Below are 7,875 nucleotides of genomic sequence, written 5' to 3'. Positions count from 1 at the left end.
AGGTCCACGATATAGTATAGCCCCCATATAATATATAGTCGGCCCCGCCCTACTTTTGACCTTTTCTTACTGGTTTTAGAATTTTAAATGGAATAATTCGACTTTCAAATGAAATTATTCGGAATTAAAACGGAATGTTACGAATTACGAAAAATGTTACGAATAAAGAATGGAAATTTTAATTTACAATTGAGATATCACCAAATATTTGATGGCTGTTCTTACATTCTCTTCGGAATTACAATTTTTCTGCCTCTATTTCCTGGATTGTCCTTCAAATATGTGTCTTCGTTTAGTTTCTCCTGGAACACTGTCTCTCGTTAAAAAGGCAACTCTCAACAGGTCTTCAACTCCTTAATATAGCGTACGTTTAGTTGAAAGATAAATTAGTAGATTTCAATTGCTTTAAACTACCATCAGTGGTGTTGTTGGATAGCCTAACAACAGCATTCGAAAAAGGATTCAGGCACACACATACACACACATGTCTTTCTCTGGGAGACCTTTTCAAATTTATAGACAAGCATGAACATCTTTTTGGCATTTGTTCATCGTCCATTCTACAGTCGCATCGCCGCACATTGAGAGGTAAACGTTTCTTCTTCGTGGACAGACCGACAGACATCTGCCACAACGGTGAAGTGGCCACATTTATACATGTATGGCTGTGTGTTTCTGTGTGGTTTGCGATTTCTTCTTCCTTTTCTTTTTGGGTATCCTTTTTTATCAACTCTCAAATGACTGCAGTTATATCTGAAGAGTCTCAAGCAAAGAACCAATGGAACAAAAAAGAAACAAAGAAAGAAGAAAAAACAACTGTCGTTTGTCATTTTCTTTTCTCTAAGAAACCCATCAAAACGGTTATTTTGAGTGGCATTTCCATATGTGTTTAGTGCAGCAAAATGATAGATTAAAAGGTTACCTTTCTTCTCTTTTCTTAGCAAATTTTTGTGTTTTTTTATTTTTGGAGTCCAGCAGCATAGGATAATGGATTTATTGGCAAAGAAAGAACATTTTGGGTTTTCGATTCATTCATTAGATCTGAAATAATGAAACTTTAAAGGCAATTCAAATAATCATTATTCTTTGATCAAAATTGTTTTTGTCTCGGCTGCCTCCTTTGGAGATAATTTTGGTGAATTGGCGTAACCGAAATTTGAATAATGATGATTACATTGGGGGTTAACAGAAATTTTATAATTCTTAAAGGTTAGACTCTGTAGATTTAAACTTTGTGATACCCAGCCAAAACTTATCATTGCAATCTATCTACTGCCACAAAAAATTCTGCAAAGAATAACTACTTATTGTAGGACATGTCGCTTGAAATAAGTAGAGATTCTCAATTCAAGTAACTTGTCCGTGTAAAAGTAATCAATAAGTAATTCAATGTCATTAATGTTTTTGCTAGGTAGATATTCTGGAGAGATTTGTTGATCAGAGAAACCTGACACACTTTTGGTGCGGAGGATTCAGATATTGCGGATTAAACTTTGCTTTTGAGCGAAGAAAAATACTAATGCGTACAAAATGATGCAGTACATTTGTAATTAATTACAATTCGTACTTTGAAGGGACCTGTGGATGGTTATGACAGTACTGCTCCATCTTGTACGTATTAGGTACGAGATATGCCTTGAATGAAACTTATACTTCTATAGAACAAAATGTACTAAAAATTTAAAAATGGTACAACATTTTAAGGTAGCAGTCGATAAGAGCTACAACTTCGGATTTTGTTCACGACTGACTCTTTTTGGGTAGAGAAGTGAGTGACGGTAAAATTCTCTAAAGGTACAAAAATCGTTTTTTATTCACTCAGCCATATGGCTACAGAGGGCATATATCATTTGATACGACCAAAACATGCCTCATCGAAATAACGATTTTAGATCCTAGGTCTCATTGGAGCAAATCCGTTTCGTGACATATAGAGTCTATCTAGCGATGTCCGTCCGTCTGTCTGTCTGGCTGGGGCGCACGAAAACTCTCGAAGGGAGTATCCACTTTGGTCCAAACTTGGTACATCGTAATATTTTTACCAAACTTAGATCAAGTTCGGAGATGGACAATATCGGTCCACTCCTTCTGGTACCTCCCTCACAAAAGGTTGAAATTTTCAAAAAATATATTTTCTGCATATAATAACAACGGATATAATATTTAATATCGCGTCAGTGCTAGGTTAGGTGCGAAAATTAACAATATCGGTTCACTCCATCAAGTACCTCCCCCACATATGGTCAAAATTTTTAATAATTACAACTCTCATAAAATGTGATTTAAGAGTCCAATCGCCTGGTATTAAGATGGAACACATCGGTCCACTTCTTCTGAAACCTCTCGCACAATAGGCCGAAATTTTGAATATCCATGAAGCTCATAAAACGTGAAATTAACATCCGATTCCATTTAGACTTGGCACATCTGAAAATTTCTATCAACACACGATCTGTTATAAAGACAGTAGAGATCGGACTATTCCTTCCGGTTCCTCCGGTCAAAGCTTTGAATAACCAAAACGTTTATAAAGTTTCTTTTCTTTATATTTCACACATCCCATTATTTCTACCAACACAAGATCTGTTGTGAAGATGGTAGAGATCGGACCACTCCTACTGGTACAACTTGCTATGTTTCTCTCAACCAGAAACCTCATATGAATATGAAATTTTTCGGTATTTATGATTTCGCATAAAATTAGATATAAATGCTCGATTTTCTTGTAATTTTGTCCACAACAATATTTATATCCTACACCACATAGTAAGGGTATTATGTCTTTGTGCATTTGTTTGTAACATAGGGAATGAAGCGAGATAGACCCATAGTTACTTTTGAGGATCTCCATAGAATCACTTTCTGAGTTCTGCATGTCAGTCTGTATGTCTGTGCATGTATTCTTGTGAACAAATGCATGTCGCATTTATTATCCGATTGAGATGAAATTTTCTAATTTCAAAAATTTTCCTATGGAAATTGGAGATAATCGGTAAAAAATTAGATGTATCTCCCATATATATCTTCGTCCGATTTGCCTTTTATTGTGCACCAAACGTGTAATATCAGCCCGAATAGTATGGAATTTTGCACGTACAGCCAAATTAGGCCTGAAAATAAGTACGCCAAATTTGATCGAAATCGGTACAGATAGAGCTATAGCTCTCATATATATTGTTCATCCGATTTGTTATTTTTGTCCTCCGCAGCCGTAATATGCACTCTGTAACAACAATATTTGGGGAAATATATCAAATGCAGCCCAGAAATACCTTTGCTAAATTTTATCGAGATCGGTTCAGATTTGGATATAGCTCCCATATAGCTCGTCTGATTTACATTTTATTGAACACCAAACGTCTAATATTTGCCCAAATAGGATGGAATTTGGCACATACAACCAAATTAGGCCTGAAAATAAGTATATCAAATTTGATCGAAATTGGTTCAGATATAGCTATAGCTCCCATATATATTGTTCATCCGATTTGTTACCCACAGTCGTAATATGCACTCCGTAGCAACGATATTCAGGGAAATATATCAAATACAGCTCAGAAATATCTTTGCCAAATTTTATTGAGTTCGGTTCAGATTTGGATATATCTCTCATAATATATTTATCTGATTTCAAATTAATTTTGCACCAAATGGGCAATACAAGTCCGAATTTAAAAGATACAAATACTTCGCCATATTTAGTCCTTTGAACTTTAAATTACAATTATAATCATAGGATGTATGATTAAATTCTCCCATTAAATCTTTTCATTGTTATGTGGAGCTCTACTAAATTAGCAAAGTGGTGTAGGGTCGCTTATATCTGGTAATTTTAACATTTTCTAAAAATTGTCACTTATGTACATAGTCCAGATATGGACGTCGCAATAATTATATTATATTTATTTAGGTCGTATACGAAATGGACAATATTGGTCCATTCATTTGGAACCTACTTCATATAGGGTCAACCTGCTTCATCGAACATAGGCTGGAGGTATACACCTGTCGGCAAACCCGACTGAAATTTTTTAAGTTGTTTCAGTGAAATTTGTCGGAATTGGACAATTGAACATCGTAATTGGTACCAACGACATTCGATATATTGAACATTTTAGCCAATAATTTGAAATGTGGTATGAGGATAGGCACTAGTCCGTCTGGAAGAAAATTGTGCATATGTGTCCACAATTTCATATAGCCTTCATTGATATTTTGATGATTTTAATTACATTTTTTATGAAATTGTTTGAAATTTGGTATTTAAGGTTTGGCAGAAAATTGGATACATAAGTACACGTTTTTACAAAGGCCACACTTGAAAGTCGGTATTTTAAAAGGTTTAAATACATTTTACAAGCGCATTGCCATTTGGGGGTTTTATCAAGCAAAATCTGTATTGAAAAAAATGTCCCACAAATTTTCCATACTCAACTTAGCTGCACTGTGGTCTTACATTTATGACTAGGTGTGAAAAAATGTTTCTATACATCTCGGATTTTTTTAGTGAGTGATCTGAGTAAAAAGAGTAAAGAATAATGTTATAAAGAATTGCAGATTCAGGCTCACGTTTATGCGTAGCCCCCATGTAACGGTAATCTCTGATTTCAAGAAATTGGAAGATATTAGGTACATTTTTATTGAAATTAACTGTAATTTGACATTTAGTGTTCCCAGTGGGAACCTGATGTTCTGAAATTTAACTTTCATGTTTGGGATAGGTAAAATAATTTATATGAGAACAAGTTAAAAGGATTTTAAGTTCGAAGGGGCGAACTTTTTACCACCACTATGTTTATCAAAATTAAATGATATAACGAAATGAGTAAAATATGTTACATGAAATCTGTTTTAATTAATATAAAAAAGTAACCCAACTCGAATCGAAACCGTACTATCATCTAACTTGGTTGGAAATTGTGACAGACACCTTTAAAATACCATCGTAATATGGCGACTATACCAATAAAGGGCCCATAATGGGATTCTCTGACTCATTTTTGAGTTACCGACAAAAATCGGTAAAATTGAAACCCCAAACGTTAATATAAAAAATAAATTAAAATTGACAACATTGGCATCTATCGGTAATGAGCAACTACTTTGATTTCGTCGCTAACTTATAGACAAAATTTCGTTAATTAAAAAATTATAAGCCATTCAATTGTATTGATTTTTGCCGGTAACTTAAAAAATGAGTTAGATAATTCCACTACTAAAGGGGAATAATGGGGAAAAAAGAGAAAAGATTTTTCAAGAATTCCAAAATGTCAAGATTGAGCTAATTTGTCTGGAAATTTTGAAAAAAAAAACCGAAAATCGGGAGGTACCATTATATGGGGGCTATATCAATTAGTAGACCTGTAGCGAATATTTTTGTTTTGCAGGGAGAGAATTTTCAGCCGATTTGGTTGGAAATTGTAGCAGAAACCTTCAAAATACCGAAAATCTGGACTAAATGGACTCTATCATGATTTCAGGCAGACGAATGGATAGACCTTCTTTTATAAATCGCCTTATAATTTTATTATGGTCAGGAATATATATATACTTTTTGAAGTCCCCAACGAATGTTTCGAGGTGTTGCAAATTGAATGACAAATTTTATATATCATCCATAAAAAGGTACCTCTACATTTACCTGTTTTAAAGGTTTGAGGTTTTATGAAACACGAGTAGGAACCACAAAATGCCGCTGATACCAATTTTTTATAATCTGCACACTTTTTCCAGTATTATGAAAAAAAAAGGTTTTAGAGTGACCAGGAATGATCAAGGAAGAAGAATTCAACCTCTTTTATTTAACAGTATACTTCAAAGAATGGGAAACTCAAAGACATTATATTTCCTGCCGTTACAAATGAATTTTTGAATACATCTTTGAGTAAATTTTTTTTAACAGTACCTTTAAAAATAACAGCTAATATAAAAATTTTGGCTGAAACACTAACATTTGATGTAATTTATTTTTTTACTACTATGAGTACCTTAAGGATCTCCAAATTCATAAAAAGAATTCAACATTTTCTGCTTTGGGTTGCAAAATACGGTCGTGTTCAGTGGAATAAAATTAAAGTGGTGCTCATTTTTAAACCCCCCACTCCCCCCGCCTAAGGTCTATATATCCATGATCACCATACAATTCTAATTTTTGCCACTTTTTTCCACGGAATTGTATAAAAATTGGTATTTGTAGTTCATAATGGCTCTAGCTCCGGTGGCAGAACATTAAATATTTAGGTCCTCGTTTTCCTATAGCGCATATATTGATAATCATACACACATTCACCCACAACTGTTTCAAATTTGGTATTTAAGAAGATTTGGTAGATGATAATCCTTAAAGTATAAAATTGTCTATAGAAATTCCCCTTTTGGTATGGCCCCCATATAACGGGCTCACCCACGTTATATTTTTTAAGTTCGTCATTCCGTTTATAACTCATTGAAATAGTAATTTCAGACCTAATTGAGTATATATATTCTTGATCAGCATTAAATTCTAAGACGATTTAGCCCTGTTAGTCCGTCTGTCCGTCTGTTGTAATCACGCTACATTCAAAACTAATTAAAATAGGAAGCTAAAATTTTGCACAGATCTGTCTTTTGCCTGCAGGCAAGTCAAGTTCGAAGATGGGCTATATCGGTCCACAATATCGTATAGCCCTCATATAACGGTACCGCCCGACTTTCCGTATTTTGATGATTTCTGCGATGTTATTCACAGGGATTGTTTCAAATGTCGTATATAAAGTTCGGAACGGTTACTACAGCCTATGACACATGTAGCCCTCATATAACGGTTTTCATTTGAGCGGTATTTTCCGACGGATTTTTTTTTTTTTGGAAATTTTCCTCCAAATGGTGGAGGGTATAAAAAGTTCGGCCCGGCCGAACTTAGCTGCTTTTTTACTTTTTTTTAATTTTAACAGCATTATCCAAAGGATCTTACAGGTATTTGTAATTTAAAGTTTGAATTCAGATACTTTTATATAAAACTGTTTTCTTTACCCAATGGTGGTTCCGCCGCCAAAATACCGAATATCGGGGGTACCGTTATATGAGGGCAATACGATATCGTGGACCTATATAGATTATTATCTGCCGAGGTATAAAGTACCCACAAGGAACTCCTTGGGTGGATTTTCAGACAATTCCGATGAAAAATGTGGGTAAAATCATAAAAATACCGAATATTGGGGGGTACCGTTATAAGGGGATACACGATATCGTGGACCTGTATAGACAATTCTCTCTCAGGGGGTGAAGTACTCACAAGGAACTACTTGTGTGGATTTTAAGACAATTCCATTGAAAAATGTGGCTAACATCATCAAAATAGCGAATATCGGGGGGTGCAGTCATATGGGGGATATACGATATCGTGGACCTATATAGACAATTATTTTTGAGGGGGTAAAATGCCCACAAGGGACTCCTTTTGTGGAATTTCAGACAATTCCATTGAAATATGTGGCTAAAATCATCAAAGTACCGAATACCGTGGGGGTACCGTTATATGGGGGCTATACGATATTGTGGACCTATATAGATAATTCTCTGCCGAGGTATAAAGTACCCACAAGGAACTACTTGTGTGGATTTTCAAACAATTCCATTGAAAAATGTGGCTAACATCATCAAAATACCGAATATCGGGGGTACCGTTATATGGGGGCTATACGATATTGTGGACCGATATAGCCCATCTTCGAACTTGACCTGTCTGCAGACAAAAGAGAGATCTATGCAAAATTTTAGCTTCCTATCTTAATTTGTTTAGACTGTAGCGTGATTACAACAGACGGACAGATGGACGGACATGGCTAATAGAATTTTACGCTGATCAAGAATATATGTACTTTGTTGGGTCTA

Source organism: Musca domestica, unplaced genomic scaffold (genome assembly GCF_030504385.1).
Source record: "Musca domestica strain aabys unplaced genomic scaffold, Musca_domestica.polishedcontigs.V.1.1 31, whole genome shotgun sequence".
Lineage (NCBI taxonomy): Eukaryota > Metazoa > Arthropoda > Insecta > Diptera > Muscidae > Musca > Musca domestica.
The sequence above is the reverse complement of the archived record's forward strand: the minus strand, read 5'-3'. Positions refer to the sequence as shown.